Here is a 25,292-nt window from a genome sequence, read left to right as displayed (position 1 = left end):
TCTAATTTGATGTCAACACTAACTGTCTTGATTGTAGTAACTTTATACTAAGGTTTGAACCTGGTTAGTGTAAGTTCTTCAGCTTTGTTCTTTTTTTCCAAAATTGTTTGCATTTTTTTATGAATCAGTTTCTAAATTTCTACAAAAGTTCTGTAACCAGAGAAGCAAGGGGTCTGGGCTGCCTGTCACTACTTGAGCCAATTAAGCAGAGACAGGGTTGAATTATATATGAGAGTTTATTCCAATAATGCCGGCAGTATGGGAGAGCAGCAGGTCATCCACAGAAATCTGCTCTCCCTCGACCCCATAAGCCAGCTGCTTATTGTTAGTTCTAATCAAATAATTGAATCGATACCTCCTCCTTTAGGCCACTTCACAACGGACATTCCACTTACTTAGACCACATTCCACTTGCTAAGACCGTTATCTCTCCCCTCCAAACTTCCCCAGAATCCGGACCTGCACAGAGAATTCTCCACCCAGAAAAAGCCCACCTAGAGTCCTTTAAAAACCTCTGACTCCCCATCTTTGGGGGCTGGTGTCATTTGGGGGATCAGCCCATTTGGGTTTCCAGATGACCTAATAAATTCATAATTCTTACCCCTTTTGGCCTCCTGCATTCTCCTTTGGTGACCCTAACACTTATATTGGGTATAAGGACAAAGATTACATGGGAAAGTTGGAATTACAAGCATGGGAAAGTAGGCTCGGGACAATCATTACAGGTTACAAGTCATGCTGGCTCGGGGAGGGAGGGTTTCGCAGAGGGCGGTGCCTCTGGGCACCCTGGGACCTGATTACAGGCAGTAGGGGTTGGGGGTTGTAAAGAATGGGTGCCTTCGGGACTAGATTGTTTCAGCCAGGAGGTTGTGTAAATCTTTCCATAATGATAGGCAGTTCTCGGGAAAGAAGGACGGACTATATTCTGACATTAGCTCCCATGTCCCAGGGCAGCGCATACAACTCTTATCCAGGTAAGAATATGCTTTCTCTAATCAGAACAGAACCATTACGGTTAACAGAGCATGATTAATATTTTCTTATAATTATAGTTAGTTTCCAATATTATATTTCTTCCCCTAACTGATCTGCTATAATTTTTATTAGAATTGCATTAGATCTATAGATAAATTTGGTAGAATTGACATTTAACAATATTAAATTTTTCCAATCCATGACCAGAGTTTTTCTTAATTTCTATCAGCAATATTTTATAGTTTTTAGGTCTTGTGCATCTTTTGTCAGATATAGGTGCAAGAATTTTTTTATCTTGATGTGAGATTGTTAAGTTGTTGGTTCCTAGATATACAATTGACTTTTTGGATTGACTTTGTATCTTGTAAGGTTGGTAAACTCACTTATTTGTTCTAAAAGTTTTTGCTGTAGGTTCCATGGAATTTTCTATATAAATAATCGAGTCATTTATAAATACACACAATTTTATATCTTACTTTTAAATCTGGATGTATTACATTATTTTTTTCTTACCTTATTGCATTTGTTGAAGCTTCCAGAACAATATTGAAATGCATTCGTGAGACTAGGTATTCATTCCTGATTTTAGTAGGAGGAAAAGTCAGTCCAATAAGATTAAGTATGATGATAGCTTAGATTTGTCATAAAAAATGATCTTTTCCTGGCTGGTGCGGCCCAGTTGGTTGAGGATCATACAGTGAACTGAGGTTGGATTCCAGGTGATGACACATGCATGATCTCCTGTTGGGAGGCAGCTGATGGTTTCTCTCTTGCATGAGTGTTTCTCTTTCTCTCTCTCTTTCTCTTAAATTTATTTTTTTAAAATATTTTTTATTGATTTTTTACAGAGAGGAAGGGAGAGGGTTAGAGAGTTAGAAACATCAATGAGAAACATCGATCAGCTGCCTCCTCAGCACCCTACTGGGGATGTGCCCGCAACTAAGGTACATACCCTTGACTGGAATTGACCCTGGGACCCTTCTGTCTGAAGGCCGACTCGCTACCCACTGAGCCAAACTAGTTAAGGCTTTCTCTTAAATTTAAAAACAAACAAACACATTTTAATTAAAAAACAAATAAAAATTCTCTGTGTTCCTTTCACACTAACATATCTATTTATATAAAAGGCTAATATGCAAAGTGTCCCCTTGGGAGTTCAACTGGGAGACTGGGAGTTTGATTGCTTGCTATGATGTCCACTGGCCACCAGGGGGCGGCACAGAATGAAGGAAGGCCCTGGCTGGCTGGCAGCCAGAAGGCCCTGAGCCCTGACCACCCGCTAGGCCTAGGGACCCTACCCGTGCACCGGGCCTCTACTTTTATCATAAATATTTTGTCTTCATAAATAGATGACAAATATCAAATGTTGTCAAATACTTTCTCTGAATATATTGTGATGACCATATATTGTTTTCTTTCTTATTCTGTTATTATAATGAATTAAATTGGCCTGCAAATGTTAAACAGACCTTGAATTTTGGGGATGCAACTTGGACTGGAACTTACACTATTGGGTCTCCCAGTTCCCAGACCTCTGAGCTCAGACTGGGACTATACCACCAGTTGTCCTGGGTCTGGATTTCTCAACTTCCTTAATAATTGCATGAGCCAATCACACACACACACACACACACACACACACACACACACACACACACACCACATATCCTAATACAATGTTATATGTTTTTTATTTGTTATTTATTTTTTCTTTTTTCTACATTCTTTTGATTGACCAGTTATGATAATTTCATTTTATGTCCTTTGTTAGTGTATTTGATTCACTGTTGTGTGTTATTTTAGTGGTTGTTTTAAGGTTAAAGTACATATCTTTAGTTTAGCTTAGATCAGTGGTTCTCAACCTTCTGGCCCTTTAAATACAGTTCCTCATGTTGTGACCCAACCATAAAATTATTTTCGTTGCTACTTCATAACTGTAATGTTGCTACTCTTATGAATCGTAATGTAAATAGCTGATATGCAGGATGGTCTTAGGCGACCCCTGTGAAAGGGTCGTTTGACTGCCAAAGGTGTCGCGACCCACAGGTTGAGTACTGCTGGCTTAGGTGATAGTATACTACTTCACATATAGTTTGAGATCCTTAAAGCAGCAGTTTTTCAATATCCTCTCCTAGATTTTGTAGTACTGTCATACTTCTTCATAATTATACTTCTATATAAATATAAACTTGTTAATATTCTATTACTGTTATTATTTTACTTTTAAAAATTGATTTTCTTTTTAAAATTTAAATAATTAAAAATAGACTATGTATTTACCCAGAAATTATCATTCCTAATGGTCTATGTTTCTTTGTATAAAACTGATTTCTATCTAGTATTATTTCTTTTCTTAAAAGACTTCCTTTAACATTCCTTGAAATTCAGATCTGCTGGTGATGAATTCTTTTACTACTGGATGTCTGAAAAGGTTTTCATTTTACCTTCATTTTTAATTTTCAGTTGATAGCTTTTTTTTAAATTTCAGAACTTTAACGGCATTGCCCCACTCTCGATTAGCGTGCATTCTTTCTCACAAGAAATCTGTCATCCTTATCTTGGTTTCTATATGTATAAAATGTTCTTAATATTTGACTACTTTTAAGATTCTTTCTTTATCGCTGATTTTTATTAGTTTAGATTTTGTCTGTTCATTGGGTTTTGTTGAGCTTCTTAGATCTGCACATTTATTGTTTTAAACAAATTTAGAATATTTTCAGGCATTCTTTTTTCAAAGTCTTTTTCTGACACTCCCTCCTTAAATATTTTATGTGTGTTTCCATCTGAAAAATTTCTATTGCTACATATTCTTCTGTAATGCCTAATGTGATATTAATATCATCCAATATATTTTTCATCTAATTGTCATTTCCATGCAAATACTATCATGTTATATCATTCTTCTAGCTTCTTGAACATTAAAATATAGTGATAAAAACTTTTAATGTTCTTGCATACTATCAACAGAGTCATTTCTGAGTAAATTTTAATTAATTTTTTTTCTCTTATAGGCTGTATTTTCCTGCTTCTTTGCAAGCCTGTTATTTTTTTAACCAATGTCAAACATTGTGAATTTGACCTTTGTTCAGTGCCAGATATTTTTATATTTCTATAAATATTCTTGAGCTTTAATCTGAGACATGGTCAAATAAATTGGAAACTGTTTGATCCTTTTAAGCCTTGCTTTTGTCCTTTGTCAGATGGGACCAGACCTGTGCTTACACAAGGTTAATTTTTCCTCAATACTAACAGAATCTTTCTTTGTCTTTTAATTCATGCACTGTGAATTATGAAGTATTCTAATCTGTTTTTTCAGAACATATACTCTTTCTGGCCTTGTGCAGGCATCAAGGTATTGTTCCTTAGCATTCTTCATAGTGGCTCCTTCCACGCGTTGAGTGATTTTCCATATGTATGCACTGAAAGGCTCTCAACTGAATACTCAAAGGGAACTATCTCCAGACCTCCAGAATTATGTTATTATTTTTCTCTGTAGCACTCTCCTCTTTGGGATGTTGCACCATGAATTCTAGCTGTCTTAGCTCTCCTGGACACACAGATCTTCAATTCATGAAAAGTGGCTTCTGCCTTTGCTTCCCTCTCTGCTCTGTGGCCTGGAAACTTCCACCAAGAAGTAAGCTCAGGCAATTGTAGGGCTTGCTGTTTTTGTTCTCATGTAACAAGTTTCATAATCTTGTCTTGCCTGAAGTCCAGTGTCTTGAGTGCCATTATTTTATATATTTTGCCCAGTTTTTCTAGTAGTTTTATGCTGAAAGGTAAGTCTGTCTCTGTTTACTCCATCTTGATGAGAATCAGAAGCCCTCTGCCATTTTAATCAAATGACCAGCATGGTGACATAGAGGGTTGTTATCACGTGTAGGTGGTGAACTGTAAAAGATAACTAATGGGAGAATCAGTATCAAAACTTCCAGATGAACCAAAATGAGTAAAAAAAATGTGCGATAAAAACTTAAGGCTTAAAACTATAAAAAACAACCACCATAAACTGGGAATATTTATTTTAACAGTGATTTTCTTGAATAATTCCTCTTGAAGTTCTCATATCTCATTTTGTATATATTCTTTCTTTAAAATTTGTCTTTATTGTTGAAAATATTACAGATGTCCCCTTTCTCTTCCCATTGACCTCCTACACCCTGCACTCGCCTGTACTCAGATCTACTGTACTATTGTCTATAACCATGGGTTATGCATATATGCATATAAATTATTTGGTTAATCTCTTCTCACCCTCTTCCCCCTTCCCTCTGAGATTCATCAGTCTGTTCCATGTATTCCTAAAGGAGTAATCCAACCTTGAATACAATTTATAGAGAATCAGCATTCACAAGGAAAGCGATGTCCTAATGTCCTAGTGTATTTTACCCTGGTCAGATCCTATCTGAGCTTCATGTCTATTCTAGGAAGTCTAGTTCCAAAAATAGCATAGACAGCAGAAACAATTCTGGGGAAGAATTGCTAAAACGGAGAGTTGTTTACAAAAGTAAATATCTTTTTGGAATGACTGAAACAATGACATTAGCTTTTGATAAGGGATTACTTAAGAAAAACATAATATCAAGAAGGCCTGTGAAAAAAGAAATAGACTTAGTGTGTGACATAAGATAGATCTAGAAGCTTCTGTTCAGAACAAGCAAATATAGACCAGCAGATCTGGACACAAATGTAAAGAATTTGGTGGAAACCATTATAGAAATATTTGAACAGACATTTAGTTGACCACATATCAAGGAAGTTATAGAAAGTGTTGTAAATCTGTGAAGGAGCTGCCTGAATGCCCTATGGATTCCCTTCTATCTTTTTGAGGTCGAGAGTTTTGTAAGCTGTGCTTTTTGACAGCTAGGAGCTCTGCTGAGTTCTTTCAGAGACCACGGCATTGGCTAGAGGACTGTCAGAAGGATTCTTCCACTTTCGTCTCCCACCTCCCCTTCATTCAGGGGAGCACATCATGGCTTTATATACTCACTTTCTCATGAATTGAAGAAAGCATTTGAGGAAAGAGTTGCATGGATAACAAGACATAGAAACCCAGAGATGAAGTCTATGAATTTACCTTTAGATTCTTCAGTTATAAATAATTCTGAGAACTTGTATATTGGAATGATAAAATGCTGCAAAATCGCAAAGCTCATTTAGTTTGTGGTCACTTCTGGATTGGTGTGAAATAAAATGTCACATCATTTAAAAGCTTAAAAGGTGCAATTCATACAGTACAATGCACTCAATTCTGTACTGGCATTTCTGAGAATAATTTTTTGTCCTCATTTCAGTCTAGGAAGTGACAGATACTTTTTCGATTTCACCTCCATTACAAAATTTGTTTTCTAAAGCCACATAAAAAATATGATGTCAATGATAAAAAGAAATAGGATTATGCAGGTGAATTCAGAACTTATATATGGAAGATCTGAAAGGAGGTAGTGAAGTTTAAAACCAATGTTCTCTTTCTAAAGACTAGTAAGCAGACTGCCAGTTCCCATCAGATATTCTGCTTTTCTGCAAGTTATTTGTGCTATGAGGAAAAGATAGCTTTAGCACAAAAGCTTTACTCTAGTTAGTGAGGTGATCTTTCTTTCTGAATAATTTTCATCACAGTCAAAGATTCTTTGAACTTACAGAGGCAAAAATACAGCAAGTGAACATAAGGTTCAACTTGTAAATGACATAGTCCATGTCTCAACATTGCTGAATCAGAATTGGCCATGCACTGATTCAGCATGTACAGTCCAACACATACTGGCAACTTTTTTCTTGGCTTCAGATTCTCACTTTTCTGTGTTCTGTTCTTTTCTACAGAGGTCTTGCAACATTCATCAAGAGATGATTAATTCGCCCTAACCGGTTTGGCTCAGTGGATAGAGCGTCGGCCTGCAGACTGAAGGGTCCCAGGTTCAATTCTGATCAAGGGCATGTACCTTGGTTGCGAGCACATCCCCAGTAGGGGGCATGCAGGAGGCATCTGATCAATGTTTCTCTCTCATCGATGTTTCTAACTCTTTATCCCTCTCCTTTCCTCTCTGTAAAAAATCAATAACATATTTTTTAAAAAAGAGATTATTAATTCATTTATCTTGCCTGGCTGGTGTGGTTCAGTGGTTGAGCATCAGCCCATGAACCAGGAGGTCATGGTTCGATTCCCAGTGAGGGCACATTCTCTGGTTGCAGGCTTGATCCCCAGTAGGGGACATGCAGGAGGCAGCTGAGTGATGCTTCTCTCTCATTGATGTTTCTATCTCTCTCTCTCCCCTCCTTTTCCTAAAATCAATAAAAAGTACATTTTTAAAAAGAAAAACAGTAATTAATTTGTTTTCTAAATGGTGCATTGGCTGGTCAGGGAAATCATAGATTTGCCACTGTTAGCTATTTGGATCTTTGGAATATAGTTTTGCTCCTCTGAAATTCAGTTTCCTAATCTAGAAATGTTTTGAGACTGAAATTTCTGTAAGTACTTAGGATATAAGTGCTCCATACTTTCCATTATTTTAATAATTAATTTAAATTATTTTATTATTCTAATTTGCCTAAAGTTTAAGAAACAAATTTTTAAAAGCATCTTAATCTATGCTTACTTCTTTGACCTATTAAATGTACTCTGTATTTATTTTTGGCTGTCAATAACCAATTGAGGATGCTCTTGAATATAAACTTTATCCTGTTAAGTTCAAAATCACTTTATTATAGATAAAATGTGTACCTCTACTTCATTTTCAGATGGTTCCCTTTTCCATTTCACGATGTTCCCTCATGACTCCAAACACATTCAGCCAAGACTTGTCCACAGGCATGACATATTTCTCCAATTACTTTATTTCATCTCCTTTTTTAAGAAATTAGATGCTGCTGCTGCTGATGAAGAATACATTTTGTAATTTCATACAACTGAAGTATGAAAATGTTGCTACTCTTACATATATTAAGTGCCTGTTGATATAGTCCAACATTAGAATAATGTAGTATTGTTTTATAAGATTATCTTTCCAGAACTATTGAAATACAGAGAATTTCTGAGAATCAATATAAATTACATTTTGGAAGAGACTTTGAATTACAGAAAAAACATATACACAACAATAAACCAGGCCTTACTCTAAAATAAAACTGTGCACAGTGACAAGGAAAAGCTGTGCTTGGTGCCTCTCCAAGGATATAAAAAAGCCTGGGAACTTCAGCTGTCAAAGCGTCACACTCAGTGACAGAGGCAAGAGATGACACTGGAGAGTTTGGCAGGGACCAACCAATGTAGTGCCTTGAACTCTACATTACAAGGTTTAAGTTTTATACCAAAGAAAATGAGAACCATTAACGTTTTCCAGAAGAACTGAGATCTGACCAGATTTCCATTTTTTAAAGTTTACCTTGGCAGTACAACAGAAGACAAATTAGAAGACAAAACAGGTAAGCCATGACAGTAATTAAGGAATGGCACTAATAGGATGGCAGAGTAGGTAAACGTGCTCACCTCACCCCACAATCACATCAAAATTACAGCTAATCTATGAAACAACCATCATTGAGAACCACCTGGAGTCTTGCTGAACAAAAGTTCTATAATTAAGGCTATGCAGAAGAAGCTACATGGAGACTAGTAGGAGAAAGAGGTTGATTCCATACCCACAAGCAGTGCTTAAAAATAGCTGGTTTGCCTCAGTGTCTCAGTTGGTTGGCACATCATCCCATGCACCAAAAGGTGACTCCCAGTCAGGGCACAGACCCAGGTTGCAGGTTCAATCCCTGGTCAGGGCATACAAGAGGCAAGCAATCGATGTTTCTCTCTCTCTCTCTCTCTCTCTCTCTCTCTCTCTCTCTCTCTCTCTCTCCCATCTCTCTTCCTCTCTCAAATCAATAAAAAAAATATCCTTGGGTAAATATTTTAAAAAATTATTTCAAAATCCATCAATGGAAGATTTGTTATATACAATGTAATCCAATCTTTTCATGGCAAACAAGTAGCAGTTTTAAAAAAGGAGATAAATCTATATGTCTAATATGAAAACACCTTAGGTACCGCTAATATAGAAGCAAGTTGCTGTACTATATGATACAACATAAATATAGTACATACCACACATATGTATATGTATGTGTCTATATATATACACATGTTCCTGCATGTGTATATATGTTTATATATATATACATATATATATATGTCTGCATATATATGTACACACATGCATATATACATAGCTCACTATAAAAGGAAACATTTTCTTTTTAAATTTCTCAAATCTCTTTTTATTCTCACTGCCCTAGAGAATTCATAAATCCTCAGCTTGGTGCCTAATCTACAGTAATGTATCACAGATATGACTATAGACTTTTAACTTTTTTTTTCTTTCAGAGAGAAAGGCAGGGAGAGAGAGAGATAGTGAATCATTGATCGGCTGCCTCCTGTAAGCGCCCTGGCCAGGAATGAAACCCAAAACCTGGGCACCTACCCTAACTGGGAATCAAACCCTTGACCTTTCAGGGTATGGGACTACTCTCCAACCAACTGAGCCACACCAGCCATGGCCGCTTTTAACTTTTTAAAATTGAATCCTACTATGTAAATTTTATACAATAAAACTGTCATTTAAAAAAAATTAACCACCCGGCCAGCATGGCTCAGTGGTTGAGTGTTGACCTATGAACCAGGCGGTCAAGGTTCAATTCCCAGTCAAGGCACATGCCCAGGTTGTGGGCTCAATCCCCAGTGTGAGGTGTGCAGGAGACAGCCAATCAATGATTCTCATCATTGATGTTTCTATCTCTCTCTCTCCCTCTCACTTCCTCTCTGAAATCAACAAAAATATATTTTTAAAAATAAACCAAGGTAATTTTTGTCAATATTTTATACACACACACATACACCAGACATACAGATATGTGCACAAATCTTAAGTAAATATTTGGCTTTTGTTTTTACAAATGTATATACCTGACCAAATGAAAATATAGAATATCACCAGTTCAATGGCTAGCTCAAAAAATATATATATAGCTCAGTGACGGAGAACCTTTTGAGCTCGGCGTGCCAGCATTTTGAAAAACCCTAACTTAACTCTGGTGCCATGTCACATATAGAAAGTTTTTGATATTTGCTACCATAGTAAAACAAAGACTTATATTTTTGATATTTATTTTATATATGTAAATGTCATTTAACAAAGACAAATCAACCAAAAAAATGAGTTCAGAGGTGACACACGTGTCATAGGTTCACCATCACTGATATAGCTGGTGAGAAGCAGAGGCAAGAATCAAACATCAAAACTCAAATACCAACTTCATGCTCTTCCAGATTACTTGGTAGCTTAATAAGAGAACAATCAATAATAACCTGGGAGCAAAATGATCAAGCTTATTTGCAAACAAAGGCACCTCATTATCAGAACCCTTCCCCATTGTTTCAACATAATAAAAATAACTGCTTATTGATATCTTTATTCTATATCATTGCTTCAATATTTTTGATCCCTTCCATTCTGATCAAACTGATATTAACATAATCAACCAAAGTAAGGAATTTATAAACTTTAGGATTTAGTAGAATGAGAAAATGCTGTTCTCCACTTTATCTCCTTTCCCCTTTGCAAATATATTTATCAGTTTGGAGATCTGAAATTTCATGGTCTATTTAACTCAGTGTTGCTGTTTGTGAGTCCACAGGGCTCAGTAGCATCACTGTACATTCCAGGCACATCCACATGACCTACTTAATGAATGCCCTGAATGTTCGGAGTAGATTTATGCTGATGATATGCCGTGTTCAGGCCAGAGCACAGGATGAGGCCCAAGATGGGCTCATCTTCCCTCTTGGCTATGGATTTACTATGCAAACTTTAATATTATATTTAGTATCTTAAACCTTAACTTTTCCCATGCAAAAACAAGGCTAATCGTGTATTTGATTGTAAAGTACTTAGGCAACATTGTCAGTAAAGCTGTGAACGTACATATTTGGTATTCATGAGGTCTATAAGATATTTAATGGCAACTGTTTTGTTATGCTACAAAAATTACTTCCATAAAAATGGATCAACCAATATACTGAACTTGTTAAAATACATGGAAAGCCCACTGAAAATATTAGAAACATATATTCTCACCTTAATGATTATCATCATTATTTTTAACCTATTATTCATAAATCATGTCTATTTCATGTCACCAGGTGTGTTTTTTTAATCTGGCATCTATTCAGATGATTTTTCACCTCTAATTAATATTGAGCATGAGGTAAAAAAGATACAATTAAAATACCAGTTAAACTATTTTAACAAATGCAACAGATAAATTCTTGTGAATTTAGTTGCTAATATTAATGGATTAATTTAACCATTGTGAAATCAACATATTGTCAGCAATCAACTGGTATATCTATATAATAAAAGCCTAAGCAACCATTACGGTGGAATGATCAGAACGATCAGTCACTATGATGTGCACTGACCACCAGGGGGCAGATGCTCAACGCAGGAGCTGCCCCCTGGTGGTCAGTGCGCTCCCACAGGGGGAGTGCTGCTCAGCCAGAAGCCAGCCTCACAGCTGGCAAGTGCAGCGGTGGTGGAGGGAGCTTCCCCCATCTTCGCAACAGCACTAAGGAGCAGTGAGCAGGTGGGTGGTAAGGAGTGAGGGGTCCTGGACTGAGAGAGGGATGTCCGAATGCTGGCTTAGGCCCGATCCCCGCTGGGAGGGGCTTAAGCCGGCAGTTGGACATCCCCCAAGGTGTCCTGGACTGCGGGAGGGCGCAGGCCGGGCTGAGGGACCCCCGCCCCCCGCCCCCCTGCCCAGTGCACGAATTTCATACACTGAGCCTCTAGTCTGTATATATTTGTATATATCTGGTGATAGTCAAAGTTATGTCTTCCTGGCTAAACAGATTGCCTTAGCAAGAAACACCAAATATTCCATAAACATAGTCCTCTGCTATTTATCTCAGCTCATAATCACTGGCAATGACTAGTAACACAATTGACTAGTAGCACTAAGCAATGTTGGCTTTATTCAATAAAAGTTAAGTAATAGTTTGGTTAATTTGTACCTTTCTCTAGGGAATTAGAGATGTCTGTGGAAAGGAAATTTACAGAGCCTATTATGGGGACTTTTATCGCTATGGCCTGGGTTAAAGAGTACACTCCCCTCATCTTCTTCATATATATACAAAATAGTAGAAAAATAAATTTAATTTTATAAAAATACATAAGCATAATTAAAACTATGCCAGAATTTAAGAAGTAACTCTTAAGAGTGAAAAGATTAACCAAACCAGATAGACTTTGAATTAATATTTCTGATGACCACAGGGAAAAATTGTCATGTGGACAAATTTCAAGGGCTTATGACCAAAATATGGTCTGGAAATACCAATATAGAAGCCTGGGAATAGTTGTCCCATCCATGAATAAAGGCTTAGAAACCTCAGCTCTCCAGTCCAAGGATATGGCACAAAGATGAGCTGCTTGGCTTTGGCTCTGGTGGTAACAGAAATGACAGTTTACTCAGAACACAATTTTGGAACCATACATCTTCATTAAAATGTGAGAAATGCTGGAACCTAAAGCAAAGAAATTAACACAAAATCCATGGAACTACATGATAATTGAACCACTCAAAAGAGAGTTTGAGATAAGTATTTCAAACTGTTCAAAAAGATAAGACAATAATAGAATGAATGAAGTAAAAATGGCAGATTTGAAGCACAATGAAATGGAAGACTAGAAATGCAAAATGTAACATGAATACAACTAAAGAGAGAATTATTGATTGAAAAATAGATCTGAGTACATCCCCAGAAAGCAGCATAGAGAGATGTTTTCCTTTTTTATTTTGTTGAAAATATGAAAGAGTAGTTATGAGGCATGGAGAGTAGAATGAGAATAGCCAAGCTACATCTTAGTAATGTTTCAGAAGAAAAGGCAACATTCAAAAGATGAACCATGGACAAATTTAAAGAAAGATTGAATCATTGGAAGAAGACGTAAGTGGAAAAAGAAATAAATGCAAAGTCATATGCAATAATTCCCTAACTTAAAAGAGCAGAACAAAACAAATAAACAAACCAAAACCCAGAAAATCTTTTGAAAATACCAGCGTATAGACAAGGGAATGACTGTAAGAAATATGGCATATTTCTCATGTAATATAATAAGGTGCAGAAAATGATGTAGTAATGTCTTCAAAATGTCCCCAAAATTGTAATCTTGTACCCAACCAAATTATTGATAAGTAGATGCAAAGAGGACAACAAATATGTTTTCCAAGTAAATATACATGAAAGCTTTTATGGTTGACCAACCATCACAAGAACTTATCAAGAAAAGTGGATTTCAAGAACAATTAATAAGATACTTTAAGGACATGTATTTTTATCTTAAAATGTCATTAATTTATCTCTTTAAAGTGAGATATAAAGTATCTTTTAAATTTTTATTCTATATATCTTATAATTTTTACTCTGAAGATATACTGATTTATAATAAGGAAAATAGCAAAAATTCCTTTATAAGACTTGAGAGTTTATCACTGTTAATTTTCAGTCTTATGCCCACAGACCCAACACTTTGGATAATATTCTATGTGTTCTCTGAGATGTGTGGATCCAGAACCACTGGATCCACTGAAGTGATAAAATCAAAATTGTTGCCCTGGCCGGTTTGGCTCACTGGATAGAGCGTCGGCCTGGGGACTGAAGAGTCCTGGGTTCGATTTCGGTCAAGGGCATGTACCTTGGTTGCGGGCACATCCCCAGTAGGGGGTGTGCAGGAGGCAGCTGATTGATGCTTCTCTCTCATCCATGTTTCTAACTTTCTATCCCTCTCCCTTCCTCTCTGTAAAAAAATCAATAAAATATATTTTTAAAAAAATCAAAATTGTCACGTGGATAAATTTCAAGATAGTTGACATGAAAGTCATAAGATTCCTAAGACTCCAGAGACATTACTCTAATATCAAAGGACAGGGGTAGCTCTACAGTAAAAGGTAAAATACTTGGATTGAGAATACCCTTGAGAGACTTGCAGTAAATGGAGTAAATATGAAAATAAGAAAATGCCCTGCTTATATTCTGGGATGTTATCATAGTAAGGATCAATAATTGGTGAAGTAAAATTTTCATAGGATCCTGGGGGGGGGGGGGGGGCACTGAGTAATCCTTGGATTAGAGCCCATTAAGAAGTCAACTAGGCCCTGACTGGTTTGGCTCAGTGGATAGAGTGTCGGCCTGCGGACTGAAGGGTCCCAAGTTCGGTTCCAGTCAGGGGCATGTGCCTTGGTTGCGGGCACATCCCCAGTGGGGGGTGTGCAGGAGGCAGCTGATCAATGTTTCTTTCTCGTCGATGTTTCTAACTCTCTATCCATCTCCCTTCCTCTCTGTAAAAAATCAATAAAATATATATTTTTTAAAAGAAGTCAACTAGGACTTTTAACACTATAGCAATAGCCCTATTCTGATACTTTCCATAGTTTTGGTGGACATGCAAATCCATGCAGACAACTTCACACCTACTGAATCCTGGTTTCAGGCTATCAGTCAAGGAGTGATGCAAGAAAGTACTGTAGAGAACACAGGGCACCTGTTGTATCTGCTTTCATGACTATCAAGAATCAACAGGCTTTCACTTGGCAAGTTACAGTCATAGCCATCCACAGGAGTTACCTTTACTAAATATGGAATGTAAGGATGGACATTATTATGTATGTTCTGTTCTCTTTAAATTTTTGGCAGATGGCAATGTAAACCATAGGGTGTCTTAAGCAAAAAGATGGAGATGTATTATAAAGACAGTTGTAAAAAACAAGGGCAAATTCGTAGGTAAGAATTAATCAAGCTCCATGTAGCAGGCTTTACTGGGGAAGCTCATGGGCACAGAAGCAGCAACCACCGAGTCAGTTCCCTGTTGCCTATAACCTTCTTGGTCAGTGCAGAAATACAGAGTAAACTCAACAAACTGGAAGGAAGGGACTTGAGTCCTTGACTGTATGCGTTTATTCTGCCAGCTCAATATCCATGTTGGGGTAAGCATTGGCCTCTCCTCTAGTGTGACCACAGAATGGGAGGGTCCAGGCCTTTGTGTTGAAGTCATGTAATATGCCAATTTAGCAGCTAGTGATGTTTTTACAAGTTGTGATGATTGGAACCCACCAGCCATTTTCCTAGGGTGATCAGGGGCTGGGTCCAAGCCTTGCTCTTGACAAGGGTTAATTGCTTAAGAACTAGGCCATAATGGGTTCCCATGGAGGTCTGTGAGAAGACAACTCCTTTTCTGAATCCAGGCTGAGAGCAATCACCCAAGTTAACCCTTGGCTCTCAAAAAACATAATATACAGTTGACCCTGGGAAAATATAGAACTTAGGGGCATTGACACTATGCACAGGTGAAAAGTCCAAGTATAACTTTTTGACTCCCCCAGAACTTAACTAAGGTGGGCCCTTTGTATCTCTGAGGTTTGCACCTGCAGATCGAAAACAGTGGATGCAGAGGACCAACTGTACTAAAAACCTACTGTTACCATTAACATACAGTCAAGGGACACACATTTTGTATATGTATTACATACTGCATTCTTACAGTGAAGTAAGCTAGAGAAAATGTTACTAAGAAAATAATAAGGAAAAGACATTTACTATAAGAATATTTATAGAAAAATCTGTGTATAAATGGAACTGTGCAGCTCAATCCCATGTTGTTCAAAGGTTAACTGTATTTCTCACAGAGACAGTACAGAGAATATCCAGGCACAACAGTGGTCTAAAGCCAAAAACAGAAAAGCTACTGAAACCAAGGCAGCTGCCTTGCCTCCTCTCTGGCTCTTGCTCTTGTTACCTCTCTATCTCTACCCTGCTTCCTTATGTATATCTGTTCTTCTCACTCTGAATACCAGCTTCCTTTGTTTCTCCCTGCACATGGTAGATGATGATACCACCTGTGTTTGAATTTATATGTTCTCAGTTTCAGCAGCAAATTCAATCCGAGTCCAAATTTCTTAAAGAAAGAATATCATTGACTTTGAATCAAGTGTTCATCCCTATTCAATAAACTATGGCCCAGGGAGGCAGGGTAACATACTACATGCATACCTGCCAGGACTGGAAAAGGGAGTAGTGTTCAGAGAAAGAACATGGCTGCAGTTGGAGAGACACTGCCCTGTGTCTTATCTCCGTGAATTTTAATGTTTTGACCCAAGCTGGAGACATGAGCATCATTTCTATTTTTCTTTTACCCTCATTCCCTCCATATAATCCATCACCACATTCTTCCAATTCTGTAATCTTTAATATTTTTCAACTTTTATACTGTAAGAAAAATCAAACAAAAATAAATTGGAATCCATTACAGAAGACCTTTGCTTCCATGGGGCATGTCTTCTCCTCTTCCTCTACAGGCCAGAGCTCCTCTCAGTGTAACCACCGAGGAAGCAAAGCTATGATATCTGAGTCAATTTTTCTTATAAAAAGTTTTGTGTGTCTTTAGCCACAGAACTCCCTGTTCTAGATGTTTGTGGCATTCTAGCACATGACACACAGAAACATGGTATAATAAACATAACCAGACACAAAATTAGTCTTAACTTTAAGAACTTTGTGACTTGGAAAATTCACATACACTCTCTGAGCCAGCTTCTTCACTCAAATTCAACCATTTTTTTAAAATTGTTCAAAAAAATAAGCTTTGGCCCGGCTGGTGCGGCTCATTGGTGAGTGCCAACCTGTAAGCCAGGAGTCACGGTTTGATTCCTGGTCAGAGCACATGACCTGACTGAGTTTCAGGCTCGATCCCCAGTAGGGGGCATGCAGGAGGCAGCCGATCAATGATACTCTCTCATCATTGATGTTTCTAACTGTCTTTCCCTCTCTCTTCCTTTCTAAAATCAGTAAAAATATATATATTTTTAAAAAAGTAAGCTTTGAAAATGTCACTTCTCTGTTAAATATCTAGCCATAACTTAAGGAAGTTGTGAATGGTTGAAAAATGACAAAAATGTGAACAAATTAGCTCATGGAATTTTGGAAGAATTAAACAACCAAAAGGGCTGCTAGCTCACATTACACAGCTCCCACTGGAGAGAGGAACTGACTATTTCAATTCAAAAGCTCCTGCTTGGGTCAGGGGTCTGCTCTGAGCCAACAGAGGGCAAGGTAGCTGAAGCAGATCTTGTGAAAACTTAGCAGGTTCAGAAATATTTATGTAGACCCCGGGGCCACTTCAGAGAAATGGAGAATGCACTTTGGGGCAGACAACTTGTAAGTTATACTGTGTTCTTCAATATAATTATTCTAGGTTTCCAATCATAAGAGCCACAAAGATAGAAACCAAATCTACTTAACTCACAGCTCAGGCCTGGAGAAAGGGAAATAGCACTCCAATTGATTGCTTATGCTCTGTGCTTTCATACATATTTCAAAAATATTACACATCTGACACTCACAATGCTGTGAGGAAGATATGATCATTTCCTCTCTCTCTTTCTAAATAAGGAAACTGAAAATCATAAAAGCAAAATATGGTCACATAATTTAGAATTTGGGTCCAAGTTAGTCTCATTTCAAAACCCATTCTCTTTTTACTATATTATGCTTCTTATCAGGCTCCAGGAATTCGTGGACATTCAAATGTTTTTTTCATGTGGGTGAAGTTGATATTGACATTTTTCTACTTTTTGTACTTAGGATATAAAATAAAACATAATTTAGAAGCATAGCTGGTAGTGATGTGGTAGCAGGCAGTGGAGCAGGTGTTTATGCCTATGGGGATGAGGTTTTTAAAGGCCCAGGTTGCAGAATTTGTTGATTGACTATTGAGTAACCTATCAACCACTAGTACTGTCTGTTCTATAGTCATGTATATGACCCTTCACTGGCAGTCCCAAGAATAACAAAGGGAAACTAGCCCATATGAAATTTATTCAAGCCTCTTTGAGCTAAGGAGACTCTAATGCAATATTCCACTTTATCAATGTCACAATTTTTTTATGGGAAGGCACTATGATAATAAATAAATAAATAAATAAATAAATAAATAAATAAATAAATAAATAAAATCCAGTGATGATAAATAGCTCATGAAAACTACAATGGAACTAAAACCATATTTGTATTTTAATACCTATCTATGAATAGACAGTGATATTGCTTACTAAATGACTGGTAAATTTACTTCTGTACTTACAGATTATTTCTGACACGTGTAATTTGGAAAACAACAATCAGTACTAATGATCCAATAAAAAATGTGAACAATGAGAAGAGAATCACAATTCATCATAATAATGCTTCCCTAGAGTGTTTCACTTTGAAAATGATTCACACTGTGTAGAATATTTTTTCCACAGGCATCTGCACATTCAATTTAACCACAATCCCTTTGCATATAAGATGCTACTGCTACGAGATGAAAATATTACTGAATTATATCCCATTCAATAACTTTGTTCAACGAACAGTTATTGAGTGACCTACAAGGTACTGAGCACTGAAAGTTATAAAAAAAAAATGCCTTAACTGTGATTTCAGGGTGTGTGTTTTTTTAAATTCAAAATCCAGCTTTCCTTTAATAATGAGATTCAGGTGACTATTAAAGTATATGTCTAGTTGACATTTAACATTCACTATTTTTTAGTGTATGATTACATAAGTTTTGACAATAGTCCTGTAAGAGCTACCACCACCTTCACCCAGTGACCTTTTACCCTCAGTCCCAGCTTTTTTCCCCCCAATATATTTTATTGATTTTTTACAGAGAGGAAGGGAGAGGGATAGAGAGTTAGAAACATCGATCAGAGAGAAACATCAATCAGCTGCCTTTTGTACACCCCCTACTGGGAATGTGCCCACAACCAAGGTACATGCCCTTGACTGGAATCAAACCTGGGACCCCTCAGTCCATAGGCCGACACTCTATCCACAGAGCCAAACCAGTCAGGGCGCCAGTCCCAGCTTTTACCACACTGCTGTTTGTGTCCATTGGCTATGCATATATGCTCTTTGGCTAATCTCTTTACCTTCTTTCCTCCAGTCTCCCAACCCCCCCCCCGCTCCTATATGATCAAAAATAAAAATAAAAGAAATAAAAATAAAAGAGGCTGGAAGAAAGAGAAAAATAATAAATATCAAAGATTAAAAGCCAAAACAAAACACTACCACCAAAATCAAAATACGAAACATTGCCATTAATCAAAAATACCTTTATGTCTCTACCCTAATTTCTGGAAACCACCTTTCAGGGTTTTTTGTTTGTTTGTTTCTATAGACATATCTATTTCACAGTGTAATATAAATGGAGTTTATATTATAGTGTGTAGCATTTTGGTGAGGCTAATTTCATTTGGTATAAAGCTTTTGAGTTTCATCCATACTGTTGCATGTATCAGTAATTCATTTCTTTTATTGCTTAGTAGTATTCTATTGTTTCCTTATCTATTCACCACATAAACATTTGGATTCTCACTTTTGGGCAATTATGAATAAAGCTTCTATGAACATTTCCACACAAGTTTTTGTATGAACATATGTTATCATTTCACTTGAGCAAATAGCCAGAAGTGGGATTGCTGGGTCTTATGCAAATATATTTTAATTTTATGAGAAATCGCTACTCTTATTTTCAAAGTTGCTGTACCATTTTGCACCTCGAACCAATGTATGAGAGTTCATGTTGCTCTATAACCTCAATAGATTTTTTTTTAAAGCCATTCTAAACTTATCTAAGTTCTAAGTGGCATTTTTTTTATGGTTTTAACTTGCATTTCTTGATGTCTAATGATACTGAAATTCTTTTCATATGACTGTCATTTCTGTATCTATTTTGGTGAAGATTTTGCATTTAGGAATGTGTTTGATTTTGACTTGATTTTTGTATATGATGTGAGTTATAGATTGAGGTTAATTTTTTATATACATGTCCTAGTGTCAGTTGTTGAAAAGACTATTTTTATGCATTGATTTAAATTTATAATTTTATGAAAATCAATTGGCCATATATGTGTGGATCTATTTTTAGACTTTGTATTACTTTCCATTCATGCATGTGTCTTTCCCCTTGCCAACTCTGTCCTGATTACCATAGCTTAATCTCAAGGCTTGAAATCAATAGTGTGAATTCCTCAACATTCTTCTTTTTAAAAAGATTATTTGGCTACTCTAAATTCTTTCACTAAATATAAATGTTAGAAGCAGCTTGTTGATTTATATTAAAAATTCTGCTGGAGTTTTGATTGGGATAGCATTGAATCTATGGATCAGTCTGGAAAGAATTGATATCTTAACAGTATTGAGTCTTACAATCCATACACTTATATTTCTCCATTTACTTAGTTCTTAGATTTTTTTATTCATTTCAAAGTTGTTAACATACAGATCTTTCACATATAAATACTTGCATATAGATTTCCATTTCTGGGAAGTAGATAAATGCACGTTTTTCCTGTTCATTTCACTGAGCACAATTGAACAGGTTGGACATAACATATAAAACACAGAAGGACTCTGAAAGATGGAGAAAATAATGCAGATAAGCTAGGGAATGTGGGACCCTTAGAACAACATGGTGGTGAGTTTCTTGGGTTTTCTTTTACCTTATAAATCCCAGACTTAGAGCTTAAGAAGCCAGCAAACCAAAAAGAGTAATGGGCATACAAAAAAATAAATAAATAAACAACACACTCAAAAAGAGCCTGCAATCTATAGCTAACGGACCAGGAAAGAGGGAAAGAGACAGCATAGCAAGATAAAGAGAGATAGCACTGAGCTCCAGCCAGACACCATGGGGGGGGAGTGGGGGAGTGGGCACTGTAACCCTGAGGAAGTCAGGAAAAAGGAAAAAGAAAAGCCTCTTGCAAGACTAACAGGAAAAAGGAGAAAAGACACAGATTACCAACATCAGGAATAAGAAAGAGGATATCAATATAGATTTTGCAAACATCCATATTACATTAAGGAAATACAAGAAACAACTCTGTGCACACAAATTTGTTAACTGAGATGAAATGGATGCATTTCTTTAAAAGGTCAAAATACAGAATATAAAAATATATTTGGAATAACCATATAATTATTATAGAAATTTAATTCGTTATTTAAAAACCCTTTACAACACCTCCAGGCTGAGATGGTTTCATTGGAGAATCCTACCAAACGCTTATAGAATTAACATCAATTCTGCACAATCTCTTCAAGCAAGTGGAGGAAGAAATAAAACTTCCCAATTCTTTTTATGAATCTAGAATTATCCTAAGACTAGAACCAGACAAGTACACTACAGGAAAGAAAAACTACAGACCAATAACCCTCTTAAATATAGATATAAATATTCTTAACAACATATATTAACTAACCGAATTTTGCAATATATAAAAAGAATTACAGGCAATAACCAAGTTGAATTAATTCCAGAGATGCAAAACTTATTCAATATTTGGAAATAAATTAGCCCAGCCGACCATTTTACAGGCTAAAAGAGAAAAATCACACTATCATGTTAATTGATACAAACACATACACACAAGTATACACAAAGCATTTGAAAAAATTCAACAATGTTTATGATGAAATCTACAAGAAAACTAGAAACAGGAGAAATTCAACTTAATTTTAAAAAGCAAAGCTAACATCATATTTAAAGGTGAAAGATTGAAAGCTCTCTTGCTAAGAGTAAAAGAACACAGAATGGGCCCTGGCCGGTGTGCTTAATGGTTAGAGCATCAGCCCAAGCACGGAGGGTCACACAATTTCTGGTCAAGGGCATCTACCTGGGTTCCAGTTCAATCTCCTGCCCCGGTCCTGGTCCCTGTGGAAGGCAACCAATCAGGTGAGGATTAACAAAACACAAACACACACACACACACACACACACACACACACAGAAAGGATGTCGCCCTCACTACTACTTTCAACATAGTCTGAAGTTCCAGCCTGCACACTGAGCTAGACAAAGGAAATAAAGTACATTCAAATCAAAAAGGAAGGAATAAAAACAATTCCTATGCATAGATGATGATTCTCTATATAGATATTAAAATAATATTTACAAAGAGATTTTAAATTTTATTGGAAGAGTTTACTAATTTAGCATTAAGTGGAATGAGAAGAATATAACATTTATAATGTGTGTATGTGTGACCTTACCTTTGTTAAAATATATCAAAACACTAAAAAATACATATGTTAAAAAATATGTAATTACCTTATACTGGAGGAATTATTGGTATTTCTTTTTGCCGCTTGACATTTTCTAGTACTTTTTAATGTTTTTACAACTACAAATAAGTTCTACAAAAATGCATGAATATTCTGGTCATTGTTTTCTATTTTCTTTTCCTACATTTTTCTATTGTATCCTCTTCAAATTACAGCAGTGCTCCACAGTACCTGGATAAGACCAATTTAGAAATAGTATCTTGTCACCTAGAAGCACTTAATAAAGAAAACATGTTCAGGGACTCAGTCACTTTAGTATGTCCTAGGGAAATAAAAATAAATAAGACATGGAAACTGCTCTTAAGGAGTTCGCTGTGTATTAGGGAAATAAATTCTCTGTTACAAGCCAGACTGTAATTTAGTTTTAGAGTAATAAAGGTTTAAACAAAGTGCTAAGGAAAGCTGTGGAGAGAGACTAACTGCAAAGACTGGAGATTTCAAAAAAGAGAAGCTGTGAAAGCAACACTATTATACATAAACAGTAGGTGAAGACCTGATGGTAGTGGTGAGTATAAAGATGATATCTAACAGTAAGTACTGATTGTGACCCATATATAGAGTGTCCCCCAAAAATGTATACACACTTTGAATAATTATAAAAGCAGTGTTTATGAATATACATCTCATTTTCAAAATTTGGGACACTGGTATGTTTTTTAAAACATACATTATCTCACTTAATTTTCACAATAGCTTTATGGAGTAGAACCCATTATCATTTCACTTTTGCAGATGAGGAAACTGAAGTTTAGAAACACGTAGCAAGCTGTTCTAGGTTATATAGCCTGCACATACATGGGCAGAGAATCAGATCGAATTTAAGTAATTTTAAGGCAGAGAATCGTTATATGGCATGAGTGCAAATGTACTGAAGAATACTTGGAGAAATCACCACCGTGGCCCTGGTGGCTTAACTGGGCTCCAATTTTAAAGACAGAGCCTAGAAGCCATTTCTACACAGGGGCCTCTCAAGCAAACTGCATTTCAGGGCCAAGCCTGTGCACTGAACTGCACCCTGTTCCTGTCATCTGAGCAAGCCCTTTATAAAGTTCTTGGAATCCTGTTCAACCCATAGGACTGAGATGTCCCCCATCTAATTGGATCCGTGCAGCTATATTTCCACAGCATCTTCACCAAACAATTAGATAAGCTCCGTTCTGACCAATCAAGACAGTGCCTTTTGGACCAATGAAACTGCAAGGATTTGGAGTACTCATTTGCATGAGGATGGACCAATCAGGGACCAGGGGCGGGGACTTCTTTCTCTATGAACCCCTTTCCCTTTCCACCCAAGACTGAAGACTGTTTCTTCTGCTGAAACTGAAGAGCCAATGAAACACCAAAGATGTCTGGCCCAGATTGGGGCTGACCAGCACAGGAGTACAGCAGAACAGAGAAGGACAGAACAGGGCTGCTAAGCTGGAAGGGGACTTGCCCCAGGGCCACCTAGCAGCCCCTTGAGCTGATGCCCTGAGTAAAGTTTCCAGGCTTCACCACATTTCAAATTGGGGATTCCTGTTGGCATTGACCTGACACCAAGGATAATCAGTTGACATGACTTACCTATGGAGCAGTTAGACCCACAGATTAAGCCTAAGTAAAGTAAAACCCCCATAGGATAGGACAAACCATGAAAACCCAGCTGTGCTCATTTCACTTGCTAATTTACTTGTCTCCCTGCACCCAAATACTTGGAGTACAGGAGAATCGAGGTGTAGCATACAGCAGGGATTATAATATTTCAAGCTAAACGTTTTAAAGTGGTTCTACTATGTGTGTTCACAGATTCTACTGCCTCCCTCTAAGTTAAGACTCTCCACTAAAATAAAACTCATCCTGAAATTTTGAGAATCTTCAGTAATCAGCTCAAGCATTTACAAGTTGATGCTAATCCAGAGTGCCTAGTTCTGTGTTTTCTCCAAAATGAGTGATCAATTAATGCTGAAAATGTTGAGTACTTCAACATGATTGATAATTTGCTCATGATTGAACTGATATTTCGATACCAAGTTCAAGGGCTTTACCTCCAGGGTGTTAAATATTTAAACAAACAGGTTAATTTGATATGCCTCCTTTTCTTTTCTTTTTTTGGACCACAACAAAGATATATGTTTTATAGAGAAATGCTAGATCAGAATTCTGTTAAGCTAAGTCACTCCTAAAACCTAGTCCTCATTTAACTCTGTTTGCTGTCAGTATAGCTCCCAAACTGATGTGTGAAATTCTTGAGGGAAGCTTATGGCTCTGTTATGCTCTGTGCACTTGCTGCGTGCGTATGGGAAACCTGGGCTCTTTGCTCTTTTCAATTTTTATATATTCTAACTCTTGTTTCCCCCTGGCTGTCAACAGTAGGCTCACTGACAGATTTATTCTAGCATACTTTCATTTGATTTTCAGGGGAAAACAATGAACCCTTAACTTTCTGAACTACAAGTCCAGCAGGAAATGGTTCATCTCTCCATCACTCCCCACTCTGTCAATTAGGCCCTTTCCTGCTGGAGGGGGTGATGACGCATCAATATTAGACACAGCTGTTCCCAATTGCAGTCTTGTTATAAATAGGCTGTATTAAATTAGACAGATTTTTGAAAATATTTGCCAAAAGAAGAGTAAACAGAAATAAGCAGAGCTTAGAAAATATGAAATGAAAGAAACACAAAAGGCCTTTTGTTTCACTTGAATGGAGGAGGCTTTGTCCTGCTCCTGTGAGGAGTTCACAGCCAGCCCTGCTTCTCCTCCCAGATGAGCCACCCACACATGTGACAACCGAGTGACAACCAGCTCTGTTGTTAATCTAGTGATTCTCAACCTGCTTTAAGATTACTGGGAGCTTTAAAAATACTCAGGCATCCATTCGGAGCCTCTCTGGGCCTCCATTCTGAAGCTGTCATGAACAAAATAGGAAGATTAAACAGGTATCACAAATTCAATGAACCGGGGGTTCACGTAAGTAAGCAGAATTTTTCAAAACCTCAAAAAATACTTTTTCTCTCGTTTTTCCTGAAGCACGCAGCCTTCTTGGGCTACCTTCTAGTTTTTTTTTACCATTAGAGAAACATGAATACATCACAAGAAATTAAGTCTTTTAAATTCTAGTTTAAGCAAGATCATCAGGCAGGCA

At 36.9% G+C, this 25,292-nt stretch overlaps 1 pseudogene; it reads left to right on the top strand.

The window, feature by feature from the left end:
• Positions 1 to 829: 829 nt before the first annotated feature.
• The window catches only part of LOC132241720 (tRNA (adenine(37)-N6)-methyltransferase-like), a 33,439-nt pseudogene continuing 8,976 nt past the window's right edge, over positions 830 to 25,292 (top strand).

Source organism: Myotis daubentonii, chromosome 9 (genome assembly GCF_963259705.1).
Source record: "Myotis daubentonii chromosome 9, mMyoDau2.1, whole genome shotgun sequence".
In the NCBI taxonomy this organism is placed as follows: domain Eukaryota; kingdom Metazoa; phylum Chordata; class Mammalia; order Chiroptera; family Vespertilionidae; genus Myotis; species Myotis daubentonii.
Note: the sequence above shows the minus strand (reverse complement) of the source record. Positions and strands in the feature narration are given on the sequence as shown.